The sequence below is a fragment of the Cnephaeus nilssonii genome, assembly GCF_951640355.1.
Source record: "Cnephaeus nilssonii genome assembly, chromosome: 7".
Lineage (NCBI taxonomy): Eukaryota > Metazoa > Chordata > Mammalia > Chiroptera > Vespertilionidae > Cnephaeus > Cnephaeus nilssonii.
The window spans coordinates 72,827,950-72,842,893 of record NC_137078.1 but is presented as its reverse complement, the minus strand read 5'-3'; the positions used below and the strand labels follow the sequence as shown (position 1 = coordinate 72,842,893).

Below are 14,944 nucleotides of genomic sequence, written 5' to 3'. Positions count from 1 at the left end.
ATATTCCCATCTGACAGATAAAGATACTTTATCCAGATAGACTGAGGACTTGCCTTGGGTCCCAGGGCAAGTATATGCCAGAGCTGGAACTAAAACCCATTATGCTCTGATTCTCAGTTCTGTGCTCTTTCACTGCATGTTCTCCCTCTTTAGAATTGTTAACTCAGTAGAGGGCCAAAAACTTAAGAACCTATGGGTCTTCTCAGCCTGAAACATAAGTCTACTAAGCCTTTTACCTTTAGATGTCCTGATCCTTCTCCTGGAAAATGTACTCCAAAATACCAAGATGCCAGATTCTTAGACATTTCAAAGTAGAAAACTTAAGGTTTTCAAGCTTATTAAAGGTGCAGTTGTCCACAAGGACTGGGACTTGGAGATAATCTGGTCACCAATCCAGAGTGGAGACGAAAAGTTCTGGCAGATCAAGCTCAAAGTCTACCCTCTCCAGGGGCCTAATGATGGGAAGTCAGTCACTCTATGTTTTCACAATACAATAGTTCAGAGGAATAGCCTTAGCTAGCCCCTTTATTGAAGATGGTTCCATATCACCTCACTAAATTTATGTAGTCCTTAAAAATTATAACTATTGCTACATTGTGAACACAGTGGAATTCCTTTGTTCTAAAGCAAGGAATATAAATCACAACTAAAAACTATTAAGTAACTGATCATTTAAGAACACCACGATTCATCTAAAAATACCAATCTCTGTGGTTCAAGGTAAGAATCCAAATCTAGAGGTTCCCAATACATACTACAAAGTGTGCATGTACAAGCTATGGAACACCATAGAACAACCAACACAACTCTAACCTCCTATCTGGAAAAAGTCCTCCAACTACCCTATCTGACCTTAATGAACTTAAGACTCATGAAAGACAATTTTCCAACACACTGGTAGTACTTATGCTTTGTTCTAAAAGAAAGGTGGCTGAGATCACCTATTTTGTTTGACAAAATCTTTAAAAATAATTCAATTTAATTCAATATTTGATCTTTATGATCAATTTGTTTAGTCCTATAACGTAAGATTATATATGAACTGAGAAAATTCCCCACCCCCTCTTTTAAAATGTGTGCCTTTTGGGGGAAGAGAAGCACAGGAAAAGGAGAGGTGGGAGGGGAGGAGGAATTAGCCCCATAAGATAGAACAGCTTTACCTTGTTTTTCATATACAATAACAAGGTGCAGTGCAAAAAGCACAGGGCTTATGTGACTACCTTCTGCCTATTGTTTCCTCATCCCAAAATGGGGTAGTAATCCTCTGTCCTACTACCTTAGGTAAATACCAAATCAGAGAATAAACATAAAATCACTCCATTAACTATAAAGTCTATGTACTAGTAAAAGCATTACATACCATTACAACGCTTAACTACCTTAAAGGGTAACTTCTTGGGCTTTTGGTCATTTAATTGCCAGGAAAGAAATAATCATGGAGTTCAGAATATAATTAACCAAGTAAGATGGCTGGAAATTTACCACTATTTTTCTAGATTGAGGGTTATTATTGCCTTTATTTTAGATTGAGGATAACTACAACACACCTAGCCTAGAAACTAAATATAGGCACCTTATAGTAAAAATTCTGCTAAATCCTACAGATGTGGCTATCCTATTCCTGGCATCTTGTGTGTGCTACTCATCACTGTTATCATGATCACGTGGCTATAAATTACTTGCTAAGCAAATGTTGCCAAATTCCTACATGTGTATTTATGGTTGGCTTCACGCAGAATTCTGCTATTTGAGACTTCAAAAGCTAACACTAGTAAGATTAAACCCAATGCAACTCAGAAATAAAATCACTCTAGTCTTTGCACTGGATGGAGATGTGTGTGTGTGTACATTTGAAGTTTAAACAAGAAAGCTTCAGGTTATACACATACACACAAATATACATATACATATATATAACTGATCTCAAGAAACTGCTGCATAACATTTCAAGGAAGTATTTGTACATCTCAGAACAAATGAAGGCCACCAGATTATAGGGCAGTAAGTATTTCTAATCTTTTCAAGGCACACACCGAAAATGTTAATATTAGCTTTTTGAATATTTAACCTATGGGCTGATACCAATGCCCTCAGTTTAACTTGTCACAAGATCATGCATGGTGTTCTAAGTAGTCTGAGGAAAATGTGGGCTTTACTAAACAGTGACACCTTTACTTACTCATGTATGCTTAGAGAAATTACAGACTATCTCTAGTTTCAACTAAACTAATATTCAAAAAAACAACCAAGTGACTTTTTAGAGTAAATAATACTAATTCATATATAAGAGCTACATGCTCAGGTAATAAGAGTATGCAATTAAAAATCTTAGAGAACACTGACCCAGAGGACTCTGCCATGCTCATTTCTAGTTGTCTCAACTTCCAGGTCCCCCGTTTTTGTTTCCATTTCTAACATGAAGCTTTATTCTTCTGGTTCTTCTGTCCATTCTCTCCCTCGATTCTCTCCCATCATTCCCCAAATTCAGCTATAATATCTATGAGCTTAAATTTCAAATATACATTACCAATTCTGATATTTCTCCTAAGTTCCAGTCTTTCAGGAAAGCCACCCAGAACTCATACTTCATATATCCAAAATCACATCTTTCTCTTTCCCCAAACCTGCTCCTTCTAACTCTTCCAGGTACTCAGACTTGAAATCTCAGAGTCATCCTGAGTCTCTGTTCTTCATTTTGTGGACGAAAGGGGCCACATGCTAACCTGACAAGCTCAGGGAACGTCTTGCAAATTCAGAGACCTAAAGTAACCACAAAAGATGGTCTGAAATTAAACTTTAACTAAAAGCAGTTATGGTGAGTAGTTACGTCCTAGGCCGGTATCTTCACTGACAAGGTCAACCTTTACCTTAACTGAGTCTATCTGTCTTTTTGCATCTATAACATATCCTTGAAATGTCTGGGTAACTTGTAACTTCTCTTTTTCTGGACCCCTTGGGGTACAACAACCGCCCTCCCCACGCTGTCCCCAGCCATTCTCTGGAGCATTATCTCAATTCGTTGAGGTTCTGCTTCCCAGCAATTGTCGAGTTTGGCTCAAATAAACTCACAAAAAATTCTTTACAGGTTTCAATGTTTTTACATTAACAATTTCTAATCAACTTCTAAATGCTGTAATAACAGTGTCCATCTCCTGATTTTCTTCACACTGCCACTAACTTTATTCAGGCCCTCATCACCTCCATGTAGTAAAAATAATGATGATAATAGCTAATACTCATTTAGTACTCACGGTATACCAGGACTGATTTTAAGCTCTTGGCATTACTTTAACCTTCATAACAATCCAATAAGGGCTGTAAATCTAGTATGTAAACTCACTGCATTGTTCACCGTTTCTAGTGTCTGCTACTCAAATTCTACTCATTTCTATATAATGATTAACAAATCTTCTAAAATCATAGCTGTGATAATGCCACATCAACCTATTACCCCAAATCTTCAACAGTTCACCAATGCCAAGTAGAGGCAGTTTGAATTTCTTAGCTAGGCAGTCAAAGCCCTCCAAAATCTGACCCAATTTACCTCTCCACACTTTTTTTCACTTCCTTCTGCCCTTAACTCATCTCCTTATGCTGTAAACAGACTAGACCACTTACTGCTCTCTTCAGCCCACACTGCACTTTGTGAACCATGACCTTGCTCCTCCTGTTCCCTATGCCTGGAATGTCCTTGTCCCTACCTCCCTGAGTCCAACGCCCAGTTAATCTACCCTCCTTCATTAAAGGTTTCTTCTCCTCTAAATTCTGTGCCCTGTGTTTGTACTTTCCATTTCAGTTTCATATATTTGATATACAATGGCTATCTCCCCTACCAGATTGTTAAATCCTGGAGTAAAGTTTTATTTGTAAACATTTTTGAAGTCTCCATCCATGTATGGTGAATTAGTGAAAGGAAGTGTAAAGCATCCAACTTTAGAATTTTCTCAAAGGTAAGAATTATATACCTTAGATAAATAAAGGAAAAATTCATTTTATCTGGATATTTCCAGTAAAGCAGGTTTTCCCTTTAGTTTTCTATTTAATTGAAACTATGGAGACAGATCAAAATGATAGCACTTTCAAGAAAAAAAAAAAAGGATAACCAGGTGAATCAGCACTGCTGTTTGCTGTGGTTATTTTAGTTTCTATTCTCCCTTTGAACTAAGGAACACAAGGTCACAAGCTATGTTTTGCCTCTTAAAAGTTAAACATTTACTAGGTGTGTTTTTTTCTTTAGTTCTGTCTTTACACTGGAATTTATCTTCATTTCTTATCCTTCAACTGCCCTTTTTCATTGCAGGGTGCAAAACATTTAATTTATAGTAAACACTCTAAATAGAGAAAAACTCTTTGTCAATTACTGAACAGTGGGGTCTGGCTTTGGGATGTGCCGAAGGGAGAGACAGAAAGATAAGGTTAATGCTCATCTGAGGATATTTTTTTCCATTGATTTTTAGAGAGAGTGGAGGGGAGAGGGAGGGAAGAGAAAGAGAGACACATAAACATCAATGTGCGAGAGACACATTAATTGGTTGCCTCCCACATGCACCCCAACCAGGGCCCAGAATTGAGCCTGCAAAACCGAGATATATGTCCTTGACTGGAATCAAACCTGGGACCCTTCAGTTCATGGGACGGTGCTTTATCCACTGAGCCAAACAGTTTAATTTCAGACCATCCTTTGTGGTTACTTTAGGTCTCTGAATTTGCAAGACGTTCCCTGAGCTTGTCAGGTTAGCATGTGGCCCCTTTCGTCCACAAAATGAAGAACAGAGACTCAGGATGACTCTAAGATTTCAAGCCTGAGTACCTGGAATACAAATAGGCTCTAACAAGTTTTAAAGAGCTGGGCCCAATACTGAGGCAGCAGAAAGGACAGATTAAAAAGAAAACTAAGCTTCTGGGAAATACAGGTAAGAAGTAGATACGATTTATCTGTGTCTCCTATAATTTTCAGTCACAACATACCTCAAGACTTAAATATTACTAAGTTACACCATTTAAGCTCTCATTCTTTCAATAAACTGTAATTTCTATTCAAATAAATGAAGGTGGTGAAAAGAAATCCAACTATAGCCTGGCCGGTTTGGCTCAGTGAATAGAGCTTTGGCCTGCAGACTGAAGGATCCCGAGTTTGATTCCGGTCAGGGGTACATGCCTGGGTTTGGGGCTCGATCCCCAGTAGGGGGATTGCAGGAGGCAGGCGGGTCAGTGATTCTCTCTCATCATAGGTATTTCTCTCTCTCCCTCTCCCTCCCTCTCTGAAATGTGTGTGTGTATATACATATATACACAAATATATATACACAAATATGTATATATAAAGAAATCCAACTACAAAAAAGAAAAATTAAAAAATTCCAAGTATATTATGGTCTATCAGAGAATCTAACTAATAAAAGAGTAACATACTAATTAAACATACCTTCCTGATGCTCACCAGCCAATCAGGAGTGAGTATGCAAATTAACCTAACAAAGATGGCGGGTTAATTTGCATATGCAGGCGCTGAGCGGCTGGACGCAGGCATTCCGCACCACCCCATCTGCTCAGGGCCTCTGGGCAGCATGGGAAGGCAGAAAGGTGGCTCCGGGCCAGATGGGAAAGGCAGCTCTGGCCAGAGCGAAGGCGGTGCCGGCAGCCAGGGGAATGAAGGCCCATTCTTGCACAAATCTTCATTCGTGCATCGGGCCACTAGTATGCAAAATAATAACAAATCCACACTACACAAACACACATGTGCTGGTACACAATGCCACCTTGCTGGTGGTAAAGATTAAAGTTGGCATGTTTAAAATATTATTTGGGGAGTATACTTATGATTTCTTTTCAAACTTGTCAAATCCTTGAAATGATCCTGGGATCTTTGTTTATTAAATACAGACTGGCTTTACAACTCACTTGAAGAACCAGGCCCAAACTTGTTTGGAAATTAGCTTGTTCTTGAGGAGTGTTACCAAAAACAAAACAAAACACAACTAACTGGCATGCAGATGTTATATTTGTATACGTTCTTCCTTGTAATGCATAAAAGTACCACTTTCTCTGGGACACCTCAGCCAGGTGGGCAACATTAGCTTCCTAGCTGATTCTCAGCTTTCTGAATAAGCAACTGGCTGAGGCAAGAGATCTTCAGATCTCAACGGGATGGAAAGTCTGCTGCCACAGCAGACTTTCTAACCAACAGATTCTACGTGGAGACTTCTGAACCTCTTTCATGGCCCATTTTTCTCTTTGTTCCTTTTGTGTTCAAACAGCAAACCTGTATAGATATATCAAAAGGAAGAGAAATATGAAAAATAAAAAGGTAAAACAACCTAAAGGAATATAAGAAACATGGAATAAACTGAGTTGGAGCTAAATCTCTGACCTTACACAAACCAGGCATTAAAAAGCTGAAAGACTGAAGCACCTAAGCTACCTGGGCCTCAACTTCCCCATTTTACAAGAAGGGAACTCGACTAGATCCCTCAGTGACTTCCATGAACCTAATTTAAGAATATACAGCCCTAGCCAGTTTGGCTCAATGGATAAAGCACCGGCCCATGAACTGAAGGGTCCCAGGTTTGATTCCAGTCAAGGACATATATCTCGGTTTTGCAGGCTCAATTCTGGGCCCTGGTTGGGGTGCATGTGGGAGGCAACCAATTAATGTGTCTCTCACACATTGATGTTTATGTCTCTCTCTTTCTCTTCCCTCCCTCTCCCCTCCACTCTCTCTAAAAATCAATGGAAAAAAATATCCTCAGATGAGCATTAACAAAATAAATAATTACACTCACACACACACACACACACACAAACTGTAGGCATGTATTATTAAGGCTAGGGATAGGCAAAAATAACTTCATTCATGAAGACCATCTATAAATGATTAGCTTTAAGAATGTTTTTTGGGTAACTGAAGCCTCCACAAAAGTATGTATATGGCTTCTTTAAAGGAGATCTCATCTTATTTTAGGAACAAAACGCCCACAGTGACCATGACTGCTATTTTCAAACATACACATCCCTGGAAATGGAATTTTATTTAGAGAGGCCAATGCCAATTTTGCCAGGCCTTATTCTGTCTGAATATGATTCTTTCAATGTACAGAAAGGAGGCAGACATCAATGTTGACTGACCATGACTGAAAGGAAGTGACTTAATAGGACAGGAAATAAAATAGATCACAAAATATCCACCCCACTCCAAGGAGAAAAAAAAGAGTCCTAAAAATAGGGGACAGCAGGTATGTAAAATGGGTGAGAACCAGATCCCTCCCCATGGGTTTCCACCATTTATCTTGAAAACATATCTCACGGTGAGCATCAACTGTGTGACATTTATGCTAATGTTTATATTTTGGTGAAAGACCTATTTTTTTTTTAAAGTCTTCACCCCAACATTTATTTGCTTGCTACTACTGTGCAAGCTATTAACTGTCTTCCAAACTTGAAAACAGAAAGGAGATCATATGACCACAAGCAAACAAAAAAATGGCTCCCAGTTTACTTTATAAATATTTGGTACATAAACTAAAAATGTAACTTCTGATGGTAAACAGCTGCAACTATTACAACATACCTGAATTATAATGCAAATCTCAGTATCATATTGAAACCGGTTTCCATATTTTATCTGAGACATTCCAAAATTTACTAAGGGTTTCCAAAAAACCAGCATTCCCATATCATCTTATTCTGAGGCCTATAATTTCTGAGAAAGGTGTTAAAATTATTTCATAGGAATCTTGGTAAGGGAAGGTTTGATGGTCTCAGTACATAGAGTCATGTCAACATAAATAGGAATATGCAAGTGAAGGCATGTAGAATCAGTTTAAAAGAAATGTGTCGGGTTTATATAAACGCCTCTGTAAACATGTTAAAATACTGGCATTTTTTTCCTTTGATGCCATACCTATCTTCATAAGCACTTATCCCCTAATAGTTTGAATTAGTAACAACTAAGATTATGTAGCACTTCACAATTTGCAAAGTACTATGACATACATGATCTCATTTGAGACTCACCACTAACTAGGAAGGTGCTATTTATAGGACCCGTTTTTACATGTGAGGAAGCTGACACTAAATGGCTGACTTGCCCAAGCTCATAAAGCTGGTGACAGCTGTGGAGGGACCTGCATACAAGTCTCCTGACTTTAAATAGTCTGTTTTTGCTACTGCACCATGCTGCCTCAAATACTATAATCAGAGTAAATAAATGCCCAAATCTCAGACCCTATCTAAGCCTCCCCCACCCACCCACACACAACCACCCCTAGTCTAAGTTACAGTTAGTTATAGAAGGTCTTTGCTCCTTATGGAAGTTGAGTTTTAATTTATCTGGGAAATACTGATCTAGTTAAAGTGTAAATGCAGAGATCATATAAACACCATTAACATCCACTGGAAAATATCCTAGTGACCAGGGATTTTGCATAGGCATGCCTATATGCACCTTCCGGGTAGTAGGTCAGATTCTCATAGAGTTCATGACCCTAAGAAGGTTAAGAATCCAGGCTAGAGATAGTGATAGATATCTCTCCAAGAATTGAAACCCACAAAGTTCTTAATATAAAGAGTTTTATTTAGGCCTCATACTGTGCCCCACTTACCTTCTGTCTCCCCTGCTCCAAGGCCAATAAAGTCAATCAGTATCTACAATTGTTTTTTAAATTATATATAAAACTAAAGCAACTGATAACATGTAAATCAATGAATTTAAAAAAAATTAAATTAAAATAATTATGTTAAAATGTAATCCTTAATCATACTTTCTCTTATGACATAACTTCCCAGAATGACTGTTTTCTTACCATAAGCATTCCAATTCCCAAAAGAAGTTTGACAAACATTACTTTGAACTCCTGAAATACCATTCTTCACTAAGAACCCTCTAAATTACACAGAAGACAAGGTAGCATGCAAGGAATTCTGAATCTGTTAGGCAGTTCACTCAACAATCATACCAAAAGGATTTAGAATTTTTTTGCTGCGGGGAGGGAATGGATAAGAGTGGGAGAGAATGAATACAGCCCTATTGTCTTACTGCTTGAAAACTCCTAATTTGAATCTATAACATATTCCTACTAACCACTCAACTTGAACATCACAAGTACAGTCTCTTCTCATCTTAAATAGAGCTTTTCAGTCCAAATCTGTATAAACAAACTTTGTCCTTCAATCTTTCAACTCCTCGGCAGTTTTTCAAGGTCACTTTTGCGAGCAACAACAGAAGCCTTCATCTAGCAACTTTTACTGCTATACCACTCCAATTCTAACAGTCCAAAATCTAATCCCTTATCGATCCTCTCGGGTAAATCCTTTACTTAAGGAGAAGGCAAATCAACACCCTCCAAACTTCTCCTCTAAGAGGGCCTACTCCTCCCTACCCAGAGACAGTGCTGCTGGCTGCCACACTGCTCCACACGAGTCTGCTGCAGAAATGTTCCAATGACCTTCATTCCGTTCTTGCAAATAAAGAGAAAACAAAGAATTGCTCTTTAAAATCAAGTGCATCACAGATCTTTAGTACATGGGATGGAAGATTTCACTATTCACAGGAACTGGCTCGTTACTGATTAGCAACCTGCATTAGCTTCATAGGCTAAAGAGGAAAAAAATATTTCAAGGGCAAAAGACAGAGTGCCTATACTCTTAACTTTCCTATTCACAAAATGCAGGTAAATTAGGACTTAAATATTTCATACAGAAAATGAAAAGCATTTTGCTCACATCATTTTAAAAACCTAAATCAACACCTGACAAAATGTGTGAAATTGGTGGAAAAGGATTTGCTCTTGTCACTGTCAGTATAGTGGAGAAGTATGCTTCTAACCAGCATTCTATGTTAAAATGCGCATTTTAAAACAAAACTGTTACTTAACTAATTGGTTCTTAAGACTCTAGAAGCACAGACAGGTAAATCAAGAAAGTTATGCGAGAATTTCACATTGGCATGTGGGCCTTCACCATTAGAACCTGCATCAGTGCAAATCATATTTTAACACAAATTGAGAATAGCAATAGTGTTGCTTCCGCCTCTGAAAATACAGATGTCAATAAAGTGCATGGAAATAGAAAAAGTCTTACAACAACTCAGCTTATTCTGTAGAAAAGCTTCAGTGCACTTGAACAAAGGAAAATTATTTGGAAAACAGTTAAGTTTACCCAATGCAAAGAGAAAGTGCTTTGCTTCTGTATGCCCCTCAAAAAATTATTAGCCTTTTTTCATGTACCTGATCTTGTTGCTCAACTAGGAAAAGAAATCCTAGTTGAAGGGCATGCAAAATCTAAACAGAGTAAGGTATTCTAGGTGCACCAAAAGGTATGCATGGAATGTAAAGTGGCCATTTTCTGAAACAGTGCAACTTGTCTACACTCTCTGAAGCTAAACAGTTTCTACCATTTTAACACAGAACAAAGAATTAAACTTACCGGGAACTGCATTAATTTTACATGTAGTTATTTATATCTCCTCGGACAGGGAGAATTTAAGTCACTCCTATCCCTCCCCCCAAAAAGGACGGAGGAAACAAAAGGCAGCAGGAGATGCAGAAACCTGAGTCTGGAATGTCCACTCCAGTGAAAACCCGAACAGCTGTCCCCCCACCCCCCAGCAAACTATTCGCCATTTTTCTTTGTCTTTCAGCTGACCCCTGCCTCAGTGAAAAACTCCGAGGCTCCAATGAAGCCCTGCAGCCTCCTTCCACTTTAACAGTCAAAGGCATTCAATCTAGCATGCTATTTGACACCAAACCTTGCCTCCAGAGTGGTCCCATTGGCTGAACTGTTTTATTGGCTAAGAACACAAAGCCATGATTGGCTGTTCACGTCATCAGTTACCTCCTTTGCACACTTCCTGTTTTAAAGTTACCTTGAGAAGCAGAACAGGGGTCAGATCCAGACTTCAAACTACAGGGAACTTAAAGCTTGGAAATCCCTAGCAAATGCACACAGCAGATGCAGTAAGGCCTCAAGTGCTTCCAAAACAGAAAATACCGCAAATTTAGAATTGTTTTTAAAATCACACGAAAGGGTTGTTACAGTTACCACCCAAAGGATTTCTTATTGGCTGTCAGAGTTCCATTTAAAAATTTAAGGTAATTTAACTGCTTCTGATTGGTCATCAAAGATGTCTGTAAGATATTGCTACAGTATCGTATGGCAGTGAACCAAAGAAGAAATGTGCACAAGATCGGAAAGTTGTGACTTAACTATCTTCAGTTTTCTGTTGAACATTAACAGAAGAAAAAAAAATTGGGTGGGGTACTCCAATAGCTCAAAAGAAAATACAGCTTCTTTAACAGTAACAAAGAGTGGTATCAATGGCCATACAATGGTTTTCAGGATTTCTTTTTTTCTTTTTAATATATTTTTAATGACCTCAGAGGAAGAGAGAGGGAGACATAGAAACACCAATGATGAGGGAGAATCATTGATCGGCTGCCTCCTGCACACTGCCCCCTCCCAGGGGGGATCAAGCCCACAACCCAGGCATGTGCTCTGATTAGGAATCAAACCATGACCTGGTTCATAGATCCACGCAGGATTTCTAAAAAGCATCTGTCATCGTGTCCACAGTTATTTTAAAAGCACATATTAATACCAGGGCAAATCACTTTATTTTTAAACATAAACTAATCTAAATAGAAAAATTCTGGGGCAATGTATGTAGTGACAGAAACAGTGGCATTTCCAAAAAGTCTACCAGGAACCCAAGAGGGAAATATAATGATAAAGGTGGGGAGGAGGGAAAGGCAAAGATAGAACATCAGTGAACATAATGTTATAGCTTGATGGATTAATGAATTTATTTAGAGTGGATTAACTAAACTATTTAGAGTGGTCACAAAATGTTGCTGATTAGTTTTTAATATTACACAGTTTGGTCCTGACCAGGTAGCTCAGTTGGTTAGAGTGCCATCCTGATATGCCAAAGCTGCAGGTTTGATCTCCGGTCAGGGCACATACAAGAACCAACCAATGATTCATAAATTAAGTGGAACAACAAACTGATGTTTCTCTCTCTCAAAACCAATCAATAAAAAAATACATTACAGAGTTTTGATATAGAGCAGTGATTTTCAACCCTTTTCATCTCATGGCGTACAAACTAATTACTAAAATTCTGCGGCACACCAAAAAATAGATTACACTTTTTGCTAATCTGACAAAAAAAATAGTATAATTTTGATTTATTCACACTGGATGGTTTTTGTTGTGTTGGCTGTTGTCATTTTTTTATTTGACAATCTAAGGGAAAAGAGGTTGGTGTCCCTGACTAAATAGGGGACATGTTTTGCATGTTTTAAAAATTCTTGCGGCACATCAATGTGTCTCTTGCCCACTGGTAGAAAATGGCTGATACAGAGGGTAAATTTTTCTACCACATTTTCAAGAATAAACAGCAGGGATGATCTCAGCCTGAGCTATTGTAAATACAGGTACCCCTGCTTTTCGAAAGTTCGCTTTACGCCACTTCATTTTACAAAAGACCTACATTAGTACCTGTTTTCACTAACCAAAAGAAATCGAAGAGGATTTCTCTTTTATGAAGAAAAGCAAAAATAGCAGTCATTGTTTTGCTGCAAACACCCTAGCAGAGGGAGTGGCAGCATCAAGCTCCTTCCATAGGAACTATACTCATCATCTCAGCATCAACCAGCTTTAAACTGTATCTGTGAGCATTTGTGCTTTCTCTCGAGTTATTTGGGGCATCTATTAGCAAGATGTGTCCTAAGGTGATTGCTTCTTCACTTTACGATATTATGGCTTACATAGAAATGATCTACTTTCGGATTAACGGGGGAAACCTGCAGTATTGTGGTTACTGAAGACATTCTGGGGTCCTAAAGTTTACCAGTGTTGGTTGAAGACTTACTTAAGGATTTTGGATCCAACTGTTTAGGTTTTAAGAGGAGCATCCTAATATGGTGAAAATCAGTTAACATAACTTTTTTCTTCTTTTTTATAGAATATTCAAATGGAAACATCTCACTATTACCTAAGGCAGTGGTTCTCAACCTTTCTAATGCTGCGACCCTTTAATACAGTTCCTCATGTTGTGGTGACCCCCAACTATAAAATTATTTTCGTTGCTACTTCATAACTGTAATTTTGCTACTGTTATGAATCATAATGTAAATACCTGTGGTCACGACCCACAGGTTGAAAACCGCTTCTGTAGAGCCTAAGACCATCGGAAAACACAGATATTTACATTACGATTCATAACAGTAGCAAAATTACAGTTATGAAGTAGCAACGAAAATAATTTTATGGTTGGGGGTCACCACAACATGAGGAACTATATTAAAGGGTCGCAGCATTAGAAAGGTTGAGAACCACTGACCTAAGGCCTTTAACAATCTCCTCAGATCTGCTTCCTCGCATTAAAGCTAAGTAGCCCAGGACTAACAATTACATATGTTTTACCAGGTAGACTAGATCTTTTCTAGAAATACCTCGGTTGATCTCAAATAAGAGTTCATTATGGGCATATGCAGAGATTCGGCAGAGTCCTGAAATAGAAGCAAGGCTGCCTATCCTATCACTTTGCCATTTTAATGTCTGTACACACATTCTACTCATATCACACACTGATATGAAATAATTTCTGAACACCAACTAGTGCCAGGTTCTATGCTCAATACTTTATCCCTCTAATCAATCCTCCAATCTCCTTTTATAGATAAAAGAGTAAGGTTCAGAGTTACTCTGAACCTTAGCCATATATCTAGGATTTATGGTCCCTAGCCATATATCTAGGATGCAAACTTAGGTCCCACCTAGGCAGAACCCTTTCCCCTGCACCACACTGCTTACTAAAACATGGGGCACTTCAGGATACATTCAAGGAAATGCTCAGGTATCAAATGTATGTACAGATAACATAAACCATTATACCCAACTTCATTAATTCATTAATTTAAAAATCAGAAATCTGACATTGAATTTGATCTGTTGGTTAAGAGATCTAACTAAGTATCTGAAAACACAGACCACATAAATTGCCACTTTTATTTTTAATACTCATCTGAGGGCACTGTCATTGATTTCAGAGAGGGGGAGGAGAGGGAGAAACATTGATCAATTGCCTCCCATATGCCCCAAATGGGGTCCGAACTTGCAACCTAGGTATGTGTCCTGACCAGAAATCAAACCCTCGACCTTTCAGTGTACCAGACAATGCCCCAACCAACTAGCCATAATGTCCAGGGCAAGTTGATACCAATTTTATTACTTAACTACTAGAGGCCTGATGCACGAAGATTTGTGCAAGAATGGGCCTTCCTTCCCCTGGCTGCCGGCACCACCTTCGCTCTGGCCACAGCTGCCTTTTTGCTCCGGCCCGGAGCTGCTTTTCCGCCTTCCCATGCTGCCCAGAGGCCTGGAGCGGTGCAGAACACCTGTGTCGTTGCCATGGCTGCTAGGCACCTGAGTATGCAAATTAACCTGCCATCTTTGTTGGGTTAATTTGCATACACACTCCTGATTGGCTGGTGGGCATCGCAAAGGTACGGTCAATTGCATCTTACTCTTTTATTAGTGTAGATTAGGAGTCTTTAGCCAGTAGCAAATCACATTTGTAACTTATAAGCACTTGAAATAACTAACAACCAAATCATTAGAAGTGGTGTACACTAAAATATCAAGGGACTGCAGGCCCTGGCCAGGTAACTCAGTTGATTAGAATGTCATCCTGATACACCAAGGTTGTGGGTTCAATCCCCAGTCAGGATACATACAAGAATCCACCAATGAATGCACAAATAACTGGAACAAATAGATGTTTCTCTCCCTCCCTTCCTCTCTTAAAAAAAATCAATCAGTAAAAAATATTAAGGGATTGCATGGCAATTTCACGATTGCATCTAAACAATAGTTTAGTTATGCTTACAGGGTGTGTTGTGGGGCGATTTCTGAAGCTACACAGAGTTGCAGGTATTGCAGTTCT

At 38.7% G+C, this 14,944-nt stretch overlaps 1 protein-coding gene across 8 annotated transcripts in view; it reads right to left on the bottom strand.

The window, feature by feature from the left end:
• The window catches only part of NFYC (nuclear transcription factor Y subunit gamma), a 75,869-nt gene that overhangs the window by 38,005 nt on the left and 22,920 nt on the right, over window positions 1–14,944 (bottom strand). Inside the window, exon 1 of one of the 8 annotated variants that reach the window (XM_079777043.1) lies at window positions 10,423–10,558. The exons of the other annotated variants lie outside the window; for them this stretch is intronic. The gene's annotated coding sequence lies outside the window, so the exon portion shown is untranslated. Of the gene's footprint in view, window positions 1–10,422; window positions 10,559–14,944 lie in introns of those variants that run through there. 8 annotated transcript variants of the gene reach the window in all.